Below are 13,720 nucleotides of genomic sequence, written 5' to 3' on the forward strand. Positions count from 1 at the left end.
GGCCTGAGAAGGTAGAACAGACCCTTCAAATCTAACCTAAATATGTACTTTTTTATTGGTGCAATTAACAGGATAGGATAGTGACTCCAAACTCCGCTGATTTTTGTTCTTCCTATAATTGTTCAATGTCCTTACTGCACCAAATGAAACACATTTAAAATGTATTTTAATGAGCTGAAATTCGCATTCCTAATTGGTGTACATGTTATGTGTTTTTAGATACAGGGTAAACAATTTACTTCAGTATCAAGGAAACATCAGTTAAGATTTTATTAGAATTCCAAATATGTACAATAAAGCCACCCCTCTGTTTGTTACAATAGCAATGGTAAAATAAACTTCCAGCACATACTGTGGTGACCGAGTTAAGCTCTTTGTTTTAGCCCATCAAAATACATTGTGCAGCAGCTGGACTTTTTTTCATCACCCTTGGTATGTTTACTGCAACAGTGTAACTTTGTCTCAGAGGACTGTGACTGTTGCTAGGGCTTTGGCCACACCTTCCTTACTCTTACCTAGAGCTGATTGGCTGCCGTTTTGTAATCAAGCATTTTGTACAAAGTCAACATGCGGACACTAGCAAAAATATTTTCTGTGTTACTACAGGTGTTACATTTTTTGCTCCCCAAGTGACCAGTAACAGTTCTATTGGACTAAAATAATATATCTCAAAACAATGTGCTGGCATTGCTGAGAACATACATATAAGGCCACTAAGGTCCACACAGCAAGGATTGCACAATAACCCATTAAAATAAACATTTGCAACCACAGATAGCTGGACTGAAATCCCTGCTCTGATACAAATAACATCTGGACAACTTTTGTATGCATCTTCCAGCATAAAACACCCTTGAGAAAAAATAGAAGGCAGGCTAAAAGACAAAGGACCACTAAAGATTTTATTATGCTATGGGTGTGGTGCCATAAATTTGAGGGGATTTAGGCAACAGTTGCCAAACCTGAATTTAAACAGCATGTTGTTTTTAAAAGTTGTAACATTAGTGATGAACAAGTCAGTATTCTTACATAATTAATCCAGTGTGAAATAGAGTGACTGGAAGACATCCAGTGGTTTAAAAATAACTCAGTCATTTATAAGATCCACAGTACTATAGGATTTAACATTAAGGCACAGGAAGTGAAGGCATCTTGGTACCAAGCATGTTGTTTTAATTCTATAAAAGCTTTATGAAGTCAGCATAAGCAAGCTAACTGTAAAACAGCCCTGTGCTCTGCAAAAGCAACTGAGATTCCTCTAAGTCAATAGTTTAATTATCAGTATTTTCCCCCTGACATTTAGAAATTGTCAATATCTATAGATATTATTACATAGACCAAACCGGAAATAAAATGTTAAGGTGGTAATAGTTAACGGGATGTACTGAAAGCAACATAATGGAGAGGGAGACAGGATGGATGAATATCTTCAGAAGATGTAATAATCCTATGACTCTTACATGACTCTGAATGGACTTTAACTTTCAGTGTTATTGTTAGTGTTGGTTTCAGCTAACATTAGGTTTAATATAATGATAAACAAAATAACCAAACAGAAATCCTTATTAAATATGCTGACCTGAAATTGCCACTTGTATTTGTAAAGTATGGGCCCTAGTCTATAACTCTTACTCAGATGAGGCTACCCATTAATTAGACGAGTATGGTGATGTTATTGTCCCTGTTTCCTCAAGTTGAAAGAAAGCAGTGGGCGCAGATGTAGTTTAAGGGGGGAAAGTTCTGAAAGGGAGGCAACATGCAGCCAAAGTGTTTTCTAAATGTATTATTTTTCATATTGTTCCAGAAGAAATCAGGGACACGTTAAGGTCTATATACTTCACAGCACTTTATTTTGCTGTAAACATGTCATTTAGCATTCTTGGGCTCTAATCTACAGCCCTTTTCTAGACATAACTCTCGTTGAAGTTCATGAAAGCTCTGCATATGGAAAATATGTGGGATTTGGTTGTAATGATTTTCTATAGCTATATACAATTTTGGGACGGGCCTGCTGAATTAGAAGACTATACACCTAATTCAATAAAACTATTCAAATATCGTCAATTCACACACATTATGGGGTCTCTCCTTCTTGGCATGTGAGCGTAAGTCTCATCACTGTGGGTCTGACTCTGCAAAATGCTCAACTTACCACGTTGATCTCCCACTGTCAGAGGTAGGTGCTCGGCAACTTTCAGGATCAGGTCCCACGCTGAACAACCTGGAATAATATTAAGGCTATGACTATGGCTGTCTTGCATATTTGTCCTATGCAAGAATACCAACTATTCTGCAGCATTTGTATTGGTGGTGGGCCAAAGACTTCAAACCCCTTGTTTGAAATCACTCTCCTGAAATGTGCTGGTTTGGATAAAATGGGATGCAGATTTGAACTGCTTTTGACATAACAACATTTTGCCAAACCAAACTCTAAACTCAGCCTCCTCTACTCAGCTCTAGTCATAGTACAAACTGAGACTCTGTATCATCTAATGCAGTCAGCACTGCACTAGCATTGTACCCCTTTGAATAAATGAATTCCCAATTCTGATCAATTGTGCGGCTGTGGAAAGTCTTATTTGGCCACATTACCTGGTAGTATTCAAATGATGCCTTCAGGTGCAAACCAATGGCTTCCAGTTACTGCCCTGAGAACAGAATTTCCGCAGATAATCTTTTGTATTAATCACTGATAGGGGCATGTAATATATGCAGACAATATATAACTCTATAATAACTCTTCTTTCACAGTGCAATTTCCCTTTGACTATCTTCAAATACTGAGCGGTATAAAATATACTGAAATTGTAATTTTGAATGATCAAAATGAATTACATAGAGTGGAATTTGACTAATGCAGAACTAATTGAATAAATGAATGGAAATAGTAATAATGAATTAATAATAATGATTAGAATGAATTAAACACAACGGACTAAATTCTGCTCTCAGATGCACTTACTTCCATGGACGTTATGCATGCATTTAGAGGCAGAGTTTGGCCAATGAATTTTGGCTTCTTTTAAACAGTGAATTTATTAATTAGACTAGTACATTATGCATCATGTATGTAGTTAAGTAATATGTTCTATTTAACAATGTTTATTTGGGTGTGAATATTATTTTCCCCGTCAACCATATTGCTCCTTCATTATGCAGCATATAATAAACTTGTGGAACCCACTGCTGCAGGATAGCAGCAAATTTAGTCAGAGAGAGGTCTGAGACCCATGAAGCAGAATAGCAGTTCCTGTTACAGTAAGTAAGGAAAATTACAAGAATGCTCAATCCTGCATCTCATGTTTCACTTTCGTCCATTAACTGATTATCATCTTAGGTCATGAAGAAATCTTCCCCCATGTCTCCCTGTCCCCAACATTGATAGTATTGTATCACACATTTGATCAGATGTATTAATTATTATTAGTTTCTAATTTCCTTTTTCTGAAAACTCTAGTATAGAGAGGAAAGCAAACTAGACTGACTATTTTCTTCTGATATGGCAATTCCTTTTGTCCCAACAGTCTGTAGCAGCTTTGAAGACCAATTGTCCATAGTGCAAATCTTTCTTTATTTGCTGATTTACTGAGCGGATATGCCAAATGGGAAACAAAGATTTGTCACTACTTCAGAAAACTATGGAAGAAATCCACTACTGTTGAAATAGGTACATTCCTGTGAATCTGTTCCATCAAAAATGTTTCAGCCAGCTCTAGGTAGAAGCCAGTGGGACAGCCACAGAGGGCTTCCATGGACATTTGTGCCTCACTGGCATTGGGGGACCTCCTCTGATGAGCATATGTCAGTTCTGAGTAGAGGTCGGTAAATAACTGATTTTTTTTATTTGGCCTGCAAACCAAAAAATCAGAACAAATATTTGGTTTGGTTCTGTTTGCAACTTGTCACCAAACTGTGTGTGTGTGTGTCATTCCATCCCCCTTTATAAACTTTAGCCCAGTTTTTAGGGCACTTATCTGGGATGGGGGAGATCCAGCTGTGAATCCACAGGCAAAATTCCATTTTGATTCTCCCTGAAGCAGAATTTTTCTGGAAATAACTTCCAATCAAAAATTTCATATTTTCTGATATTTCATCCCACTTTTGGATCAATTTTTTTAAGGGGTAAATTTTTTTTGTGGGAAGGAATTTCAATTTTCCAGCCATCTTTAGCATTTAGCAATATCATTATTATTGTCACCTTTGGCCAACTCGTCCTCATCCGTCCCTCCACGAACACAAGTCAACGCCACACAGTCCATTTTGTTGTGAGCACATTCTTTCCATTTCTGGTCAAAGAATTTTGTCCTGGGATCATCCCAGCACATTTTCGGTCTGCCCAGTGGTCACTTGTGGTCTCTGGGGATCCAGTCACTGATGCGGGTTGTCCACCTATTGTCTTGCTTGCGGACTACATGATCCACCCGTCTCCGCTTTGCGTTGTACATCTCCTGCACTACATCGGTCATCTCCGTACACAAGAACACTATCATCTGAGCCATACATTGATACTCACACTGAAGTCACAAAATCATAGTCTATTCCATAGACACTACTTATTGATAGTTAGGGTATCTCAATAGGACTATGCACAGGATAAGTTCCAACTCAGTATAAGTTAAAGTATCCAATCCTGACTCTTATTTTTCAAGTTTTAGCCAACTAAATTGATAAAACTAAAATCTCTTTCATGCTCAGATCTTGGGTGCCATGTTTCATCCCAGAGTAGGGCACAATCCCCTGAAAATAAGGTTTTAATAGAAGAAATATGAATACAACACCAAAGTGGCAAAATACCACTTTAATAATAAATACACTAATAATTGTTCAAATTGTCCAAATGTTTCCAACTTTAGAATTTGCCATCTAGTTGCATAAAGGAAATTATTTCATTAAAAGTCATGGTTTGTTTTTCATTGCATCACATGCTGAAGGTTTTTCAGTGTATTAATTAGAGCCACAAAGCTGTGTATAACACAGAAAATTTGTGATAATTGGTAGACACCAACCACAGATTGCAGAGGATTATCCTGAAAAAGTAACTTTCAGAACTCTGATACTGTTTAATCCTGGGAAAGCTGAAAACAAGAAATAATTTGCTATACAGAGGCCTGGTCATTGCAAATAAAATGCATGAAAACACTGCATGGATTGGAAATCTGAATAGTACTGGGGTTGCAATTCATATGCCATAGTTTGAAATTAATATATACCTATCTCATAGAGCTGGAAGGGACTCTGAAAGGTCATTGAGTCCAGCCCCCTGCCTTCACTAGCAGAACCAAGTACTAATTTTTGCCCCAGATCCCTAAGTGGACCCTCAAGGATTGAACTCATAACTCTGGGTTTAGCAGCCCATACTCAAACCACTGAGCTATCCCTTCCCCCCAAATGCCTGAAACAATAAGCAAAAGAAATGTAAGAAAATGGTTGTAAATATGCAAAAGTCCATAACTGATTCAGAATGAAAGCTATTTAAAGGGAAAAGGCAACCACAGGAATTTAAGCAACTCCATGAAATCTAATCACATACTGTATAAATCTTAGGTATTACTCCATATCAACTACACCAGGTACCACTGAAACTCTATGTTAAGCCAGATGCTGACACCACAGATATATTTTACACATCAGAATCTGGTTACTACTGTGGCCTACTGTGCAGTATTTGAAGCCAAGGTACTGAGGCTATGACTGGGAGTTGATATAAATGTGTGAGCTTCATTGTTTAGAAGAAGCTGTGCAGGCTGATAATATTTTTTAATTGGGCCCCTTCAGGTACTATATTTTGTTTAGAGGTAGAAGGGGTTGTGTGGAAATTGTACACTGTTAAAATACATATATGTTTCAAACTGCAAGAGTTGTACTGAAGTGCCCAATGCAATATAGTTCTAAGCTCTTGTGAAGAAGCTGCTTTAAGTCTGACAGCTTAATGCCATTCATTTTAGTATAGCAAGCTCACATCCTGCACCCCAATTCACCTCTCCTCCCCACCAAAATACCTAGGCCACTAACATAACTGCAGCATAACGAAACCCAGCTGCCATCACCCAATGCCTGGCTGTCCAGATGGCATACTGTATCTTGTAATCAACGTAAAGATGAACCACTTCTTTTCCTGCATTTGCGATTAGTTCCACTCCTTGCAGTGGTCCTAATAAAAGTATTGCATGTCCTGTGTTCTTGCTGCAATGAATGTAGCTAATATGATTTATAGGGCTGAGCTTTGACCTAGTGACTCTCTTGACTGGTGGGGTGGGGTGGGGTGGGGTGAGGGGGAACACCTCTAGTGCTTCAGCAGAAAATGGAGGCACTGGAGGAGCAGAGATTGTTATTTCTTTAGGATCTGAAACTGTGTCCAGCTCCTGTGGGTCACAAGGAAGTAGTCCCATAAAGTCCCTGAACAGGGTCTGGACACAAAAGCAGCCCCTGCGCTCCACTGAGCACTAGCCTCTTCAAAAGGGAAGGGAGGATCAGAGGGGAGCACAGAGCTACAACCTTCCATACTCAGCTCTCAATCTAGCCCTTAGTAAGACTTACCCTATACTCCCTCAGAACTTTCTGTCCTTTGACTGGGCGTGGTGGGGATTTTCCCACCGTGGACAGCACTAGCCCTGTCCTTTGCACTCTCATTCCAGTCAAAGCTACATTGTGACTTTCACATTCTCATGTGCACTAGAGAGAATAGAGGCATTTTTCAACATCCTCCACCTCTTGTTCAGGAAACTGGCTCACTGTAATGACCTCTAAAAATTCAATTGTGAAATCTGTGATGCAATCCAAAGCATATTTATTTTCCTTTGAGAAGAAGATACTGGATATTCTGTTCTATCTGTTTCCATTCACACTTTTAAAATATCATACCCCTGATTCTCCTAATTTATACCCAAACCCCCAAAATCAGAAGACCAAACATGTGTTGATCATTAATAGAAACATTGAGTACTTTCCTTTGGAGAACCTGTCTATGTACAGGAAAATGATTACACTGAATGGTCTTTAAAGGGATGCTGCAGCTTTAACAGATGCTCCGAGTAGGATTCATTTATGAGAACTGTATTTTAGAAGGTTTTCCCAAAGTAATTACAGATAAACTCTATGACTGAGCTGGGAACACCTGTCTTGGATGCTTCTGCATTTTTCTTTTCTCTGCACCTCCCCAGAGGACTGTAGTTAAAGTTGAGTAAGAAGCAATTTGTAGGTTTAAAGTTTGGTAAGGAGGAAAGAAAGAATTGCTTTTGCTTGCCTAAAAGTGCTAATTTGAGTGTTCTGAGCACCGAGGTGCAAAAAAGAAATGTAATTTTGTGAGTTGGAACTGAGGGTTTCCAACTCAACCAAACCATTGCAAATCCTAACAATGTGGCAGTTCTACTTTTTCTTCTATGAAATCCAATGCTTTGTTTCTTCAACATAATGCAAAACACCCTGTGTCCCTGTATTATGTAATCTCTATCCATAAAATTCCATACTTGGCCCATATTTGAAATTTGCCCAGGAGAGCAGTGTTATTCTTTCTAAAATTGAAAACAGTTTTTAATATAATTGTATTAAATTTGAACTTATTGATATTTAATTATCCAACTAGGCAGCTCTTACCTCCAAAACTGAAATTCTTTACGCTGTTTACTTCCAGGAATACTAAAATCTAGCCCAGTTCAACACAGCTTATACAGAATGTTTCATGGGATGTTAGCATTTGGGCAGCCCTTGGATTTGTATACACATGAAAACTGCATTTTTGGAGAATAAAAAGAATTAAGAAAACGTCACTTACCCAGCTAATATTGCAACTATTGATTTCAACCTAAACCCCATCATCTTTATAAAGTTCATTGTACTTCCAATGCCCCATAGAAAATGCCTTTGACCAACGTCAAGGCTGTTATGATACAAGTCTACTTAGATACTTGTAAAAGATGTAATTCTGGCCAGATGTTGACACTGTGTAGTTCATGTTCCTATCATAAGGGACAATTTTAGTCAATAGCTATGTTTTTTGGGTGGGGAGCACAGAGCTGCATTGCCCCTTTGGAAGATTGGGGTCGGTGGATTGTGCCTCAGGGTCATTGAGGCCCCAGTGCTAGATGAGACTGCATACAAGTTCTGACCTAAAGGCCATTGAAGTAAAGGAACTTTTACAATGACTTCACTGGGTTTTGGATCAGCCTCACACTGCCTAAAGATAAGCACAGTTAATTCTGCAGAATCTGTGCCTTAAGTTCCAAACATCCATTGTAACCTGCAAACAGTGGATTTGGGTGGCTAACCTAGTCACTGGCTTCCCAGTGTTGTGGATTATAAATGTCTCAGTCATTGTGCTGGAATATCTTTGAGAATTAACAGCAAATTAAAATCTTACCAGTTTCATATATTTTATAGTAGAATAACAGCCGTAGGATTCTCCCCGCTCCCCTTTTTCTAATCAAGGCCTGATTAATTAATTTTCATTATCTCTATCTCTGTCATATGCATAGTATTGATGGCACTGTCAAAGAACTGCTGTGTTCTGCCCCAGGCATGGCTGCAATTTGATGGTGGTTGAAGGGATCACTCTATCTAGTGGCCCAATCACACCAGTGCTTGCAGAAAAATGCACAGACAAAAGCTGTGTACAAAATTACTCCCCAAAAAGAGGAGGTGAATACCACGATTCTCACCCTGAAAAGCCTGTCATATAACTGATGCATGTCCAGGATTGTGTGGAGCTCCACAGAGTACATCACGTGCATAGAAAGGAATGTAGTTATTTCTATGACTGAATCAAAGGCAATAACAGACCAGCTGAAGGCAGAAACTGTCCTGGGAAACAGAGAAGCTGATTGTTGCTTGGCAAAGTTTAGTCAGGGAAAACCCATACCCATCATTCATGAGGGAGAGTGGATGTTAAGGAACTGTCCCAACAGGCTCACAGCGTAGCAATCCTGTTAGTGGCCACGTCAGGAAACAGACCGTGCCACAGCTCTGTGTAAGCAAGACAACACCAGAATTATGGTGAAGCAGTAGGACTTGTTGTTACTGACAATGTGTAACACAAACTGGAAGAATCCACAGAGAAGCAAAACCAGACTACCTGAATCGCCTTCCCATCAAGACAGAGGAATAATGCAGATCTAGCTTCCAGCTACTGAACTATGCACACCAGACACAGGGACAGCAGTATGCAGTGGCTCTTTCTGGTATCCCAAATTCCACCAATAATGTTAGCAATAGAGGTGGTAAAGTAATTTATTCCCAAAATATGCATTTCTGAGGTGCCTCTGGCAGCTTGAATTTTCACCTTCCTTTTCCAAATGCCCATTGTGAGTCGCAGCATATGGACTCTTCCCCCTGTATACACCTTCATTTATTTTGGTCACACCCAGTTTCCTGAAACTGTGTGCAGGCTGGACTCTTCTACTGATATACTACCCTTACTCACCAGCACAGGGAGGCTGAATGATCCTACTGCTGTTCTGTTGCTGTGAAGTGGTGCATCTTGGAACACACTGGCACATTTTTTCACTTCTGTTGTACCTCACAAAATTTCATGTGTGTGCATTATACATTTACAGAGACAGATGTGGATAATCATACAGATATACCCATATCATCATAAAGGTAGGTGCACTATATATTCTCATTTTGATGAGCTAGGATGTATGATCACAACTTCCATAAGAATTAATAGGAGTTGTGTGCATATAATTCTACATCCATCAAGATAAGATGACACCCAACACAAAGCAAATGAAAATCTGTGTTCATATCAAACCCTATGGTACAAAAAATGGGGGTTGGCCTTCATTCTCTTGCCCCTTTTGAATCAGTCTCTCAGCTTAGCTCTTAGACTGCAATTTGCGTGGGCAGTTATGCAGCAAAACAGAATGGTGTCTGTAATAACCATGTGTAACATTAGAGGGTATTTCAGCTTGAGTCACTAAAACAGCAGAACTGTCCTTACATACATGCATCTCAATGTCTTTTCACACTGAGGATTACTGTGTCTTCTGCCGTGTATTTCATTTTGTAAAAGTAAAGGGTTACCTGAAAGAAAATCTATACCTCTAACCTCAGGGAAAGCATCCTCTTTTTTAATGTAGCGTATGTAACGTGAAGTTTGCTCTCCCAGCATTATTTGTTTAATAGAAATATTTTCCATACCACCTGGTTCTGGCAGAAAGTCAAAATTTGCATTTATATGAGGTACTTTATCAAATATAACATACAGAAGTCTGTTAAGTACACATTGCATTTTGTTTGTGGGAAAATCTGTTTGTATTTAATGTAGTTTTTAAATTAACCTTAATGAAAGCTTCTGAAAATTGTTGTTCTAAGCATTTGAAATATGCAACAAGAACTGGTGGAAGACATAAACATGTTTTCCATTATATGTTATCAGATAGCCCAAAATTACTACAAAGAAGAATGTGGGGCTATGTTAAATTAGAAAGATAAGCAAGCATTTAGTTATAAAGCAAAGGTCTTTAGAAGAGTAAAACATCTGACCGTTAACCCCAACATTTTATAGTCTCCTACTCAGAGTAGTTTAGCACTTTCAGACTACAGAAGGGTGAGAGAGCCACCTACATACAAATATGAAAAATAAGGTATTTTTCACAGCAACCTCGTGGTTAACTTTTGTTTCATCCTAGATTCATAGACAGTTCTCCACCTATCACATCGTCTTTTAAGACCTTAACAAAACAGTATCCCCTATAAATTGCCTGTTCTTACAGGGTGACAGTCAATGTCATGTAGAGATCTGACATGAGGCCAGTCACCACTTATGCTCTGCAGCCTTGTGTTAGGGGCAAATTTTACCCTCAATGTCTTTAGTTATGACAGACGAGCTTCCTGGTTCTCATATGCTTGTCTCTTTTTTTTTTAATCACACTACATGACATATCCTTCTGTCTCTTACATCTGTATCACTTGACTACAGTTACTGAGATTGTAATTAAGTGAGTGGGAGTGGAATTTTGGTCCCATGTCCTTTCCCCCTTCTTTTCCATTTGTCTCTATATGAGCACATTTACAGTAAAGAATAAAAGGGGCTTTGGAAAGATTGCCAGGTGAGGATGGATGATTTGAGGACATTTCAGATATCATGTGATCATTTAGTCAGATTTCTGGAAGCTTTATTTCCCAAGTACTACAGTGATGAGTAACGAATTTTTGACCCATCTTGTTTTTGTTGGAAAATGCCAAAATATTTTCAACATATTATTTGTTGAAAATTTCATTGAGGAGGTTTTTCCAGGCCATAATGGAATTCCTGGTCAAAAGGAGAGAAAGAGAGAGCCTCACTTTAGAATGGCCAATAGCTTTGTGGTCGGGTCCTTCAACTCACTCAGGATACAGGGGACACAGGTTCAAGCCCCTACTCTGCCTGAGGCACTGTGTAATGAAAACAAAACCTCAACACTTTTTGTGAAACAGACTTCTTGTTTGCTGGCCAGCTCTAGTTCTGAGGACCTCTTCTATTGTTACAATGACAATCATTTTAAATAATAATAATACATCGAATTGGTGATGATCAAATCACTGAAGGAAAACCTGACAAATGACTTTGTTTTATTATTCTGGTAACGCTCTTGCAAGAAGAAATCTGGTAAAACCAGGCTTTAATTAATTTTTTTCTGGAAACTGTTGCTTCCCAGCATTCGCTAGCACTTTAATAGTTGTCAGATAACATTCCCACAATTGGTCCCAGTGAAACCTCTGATTGGGGAGCAGCTATTGTGTAAAACAAGAAGTTCTTGTCTCCCGTGCCATTATTTTGTTGCTCAGGGAGATCTCACAAAGGGCAGTTACTAAATTGTTAGGCCAGCATGTGGGGACTAATTCCCTGGCGTTCCTTTGAAAATCTTTAGGACCAAAATTCTCAGACTTGGATGCCAAAATTAGGCACTGAAGGACAGCATTCATTGCTGTCCAGAGGACCATAAGCCTCCAGAGGACCACTTAAGTCTCACTTAAACCCTATTTTGAAGGCCACTGTGATGAACAGAGCTTTGCAAGCCATCTGCATAGTGGTGAATTTCAGCCCTAACAGAACAGGAGACTTTCTTTCACCCAATTTCTGAGTGATTGAGAGACTCAGGCCATTTCTATTTTATTTTATTGTGGTGCCTAAATATAGATATAGGAGCCTAACTTTCAGTTAAAGTCTTGCACAGTATAAATTCCAACTTTGAATATGTGCACAGTTTCCATTTGAAAGGAATGGCTTTTCATAACTGTCTCAAATCCATATGATCACCTGGATGATGGTAGAATGCCATAAGTGAGATTTTGTTTTCAAACGGTATGCATATAGTGCTGCTAGACTTCTCTGTGGGAAAAATCACATAATGCTTATGCATTTTTAAAAAAATGAACTAAAAAATATTTAGGAAGCTAAACAGATAAGCAGTGCAGTCCTATGTCCAGTCACTACATGTAGAATCAAAGAACTCAGAACTTCAAATGAACTCATTTAGACCCTTTGGATTATATGTACAGAACTCTAGATTACAAAACACAGAGCACTGTATACTACATATATAGGCTACAGTTATTAAAGCTGCTTAATGATTAAAGTAATCAATTCCTTTAAAAAAAATGATGGTGCAGTGGTTTGCAAAGTATGTCTCTGGATTGACAGGTCATGGGTTAAATCCAGATGAGGGTCACTCAAGCCTGGTGTTAGTCTAAATGAGTACAGCATTAATACTGAGAAATCCTTGCAATGAGCTCACCACCTGTCTACTGAGTTGCAGAAATCCTACTTGTATAGGTTCAGTTTAAACCTGATGTTTACTTGGGTTTACAGTACTTACATGCTGCTAAACAGGAAGAATGAAGAAGGTAATCTGGCTTTTTATTTCAGTTACTACTAATATCCTTAAATTCCTCTAAGTGCTGTCTTTTTCTTCTTTTTTAAGGCATTCTTTTCCCCTGCAACACTAATATAAACAAGATACTTGTGTTTCTATTATAGGACAGGCAACCAGCTCCAACCTGCAGTGAAAACAGCCTTTTGGAGTTCTGCATTTTGGAGGTAAATGCAGCAGGTGAATGGCATATTTTTTTCCTCTTTTAAAGGATGTTCTGTTGTATTTGACAACAAAGATCTGAAGAAGACTATGAAGAATTTCAGTACAGATCAGAGTTTGCAATGGATTGTTACAATGTCCCCTAAATTCCAAAAAGCAATATTTTCTGTTGATACAGAACAGAGTTTTGAGTGATATCAAAGGGTTAATATAGCCAAGACTCAAGGGGAAGAGGGATGAAACATTTTTAATAAAACATATGCTGTTATTTGTTTAGAACTCTTGAGGTTGATATAAGCTTGTTACCATGTACTAAAAGCTAAATTTGCTGCGGAAAATACACTCTTTGTAAGTGTATAATAGCTAAACTCAGACCACTAATAGATTTAACCTTGTATGTTCATAGATAGTTAAAAGTGTTATGGTTTGAAGGTCAGCTTCTCTGTCTTACTGTAAAGGAAAGGCAAAGAAAGGAATAAATATTAGAAAGAATTAATTCTTCAAAAAGTTTTTACAAATCAAAACCCTGCAGTTTCACACTGAGAACAAAAGAAGCATATTAAACACCAAAGTTTATCAAGACAAATTAGGTCCCAGTTTCAAATTTTCTTTAATCTTTTGCATCTGAACGTTTTTTTGCCTCATGCTGTTTTTCCTAGTTAAATGTTAAAATGAATTCTAGCCAATACCATTGACTTCCTCCCTTA

The 13,720-nt window shown here is 38.3% G+C and overlaps 1 long non-coding RNA gene across 3 annotated transcripts in view; it reads right to left on the bottom strand.

Moving 5' to 3' along the window:
- The window catches only part of LOC120374236, a 136,247-nt gene that overhangs the window by 47,470 nt on the left and 75,057 nt on the right, over positions 1–13,720 (bottom strand). For all 3 annotated transcript variants that reach the window (XR_005585955.1, XR_005585953.1, XR_005585954.1), the window contains exon 2: positions 2,153–2,221. This is a non-coding gene — a long non-coding RNA (uncharacterized LOC120374236). The remainder of the gene's footprint in view (positions 1–2,152; positions 2,222–13,720) is intronic.

This window comes from Mauremys reevesii, linkage group 11 (assembly GCF_016161935.1).
Source record: "Mauremys reevesii isolate NIE-2019 linkage group 11, ASM1616193v1, whole genome shotgun sequence".
Classification (NCBI taxonomy): domain Eukaryota; kingdom Metazoa; phylum Chordata; order Testudines; family Geoemydidae; genus Mauremys; species Mauremys reevesii.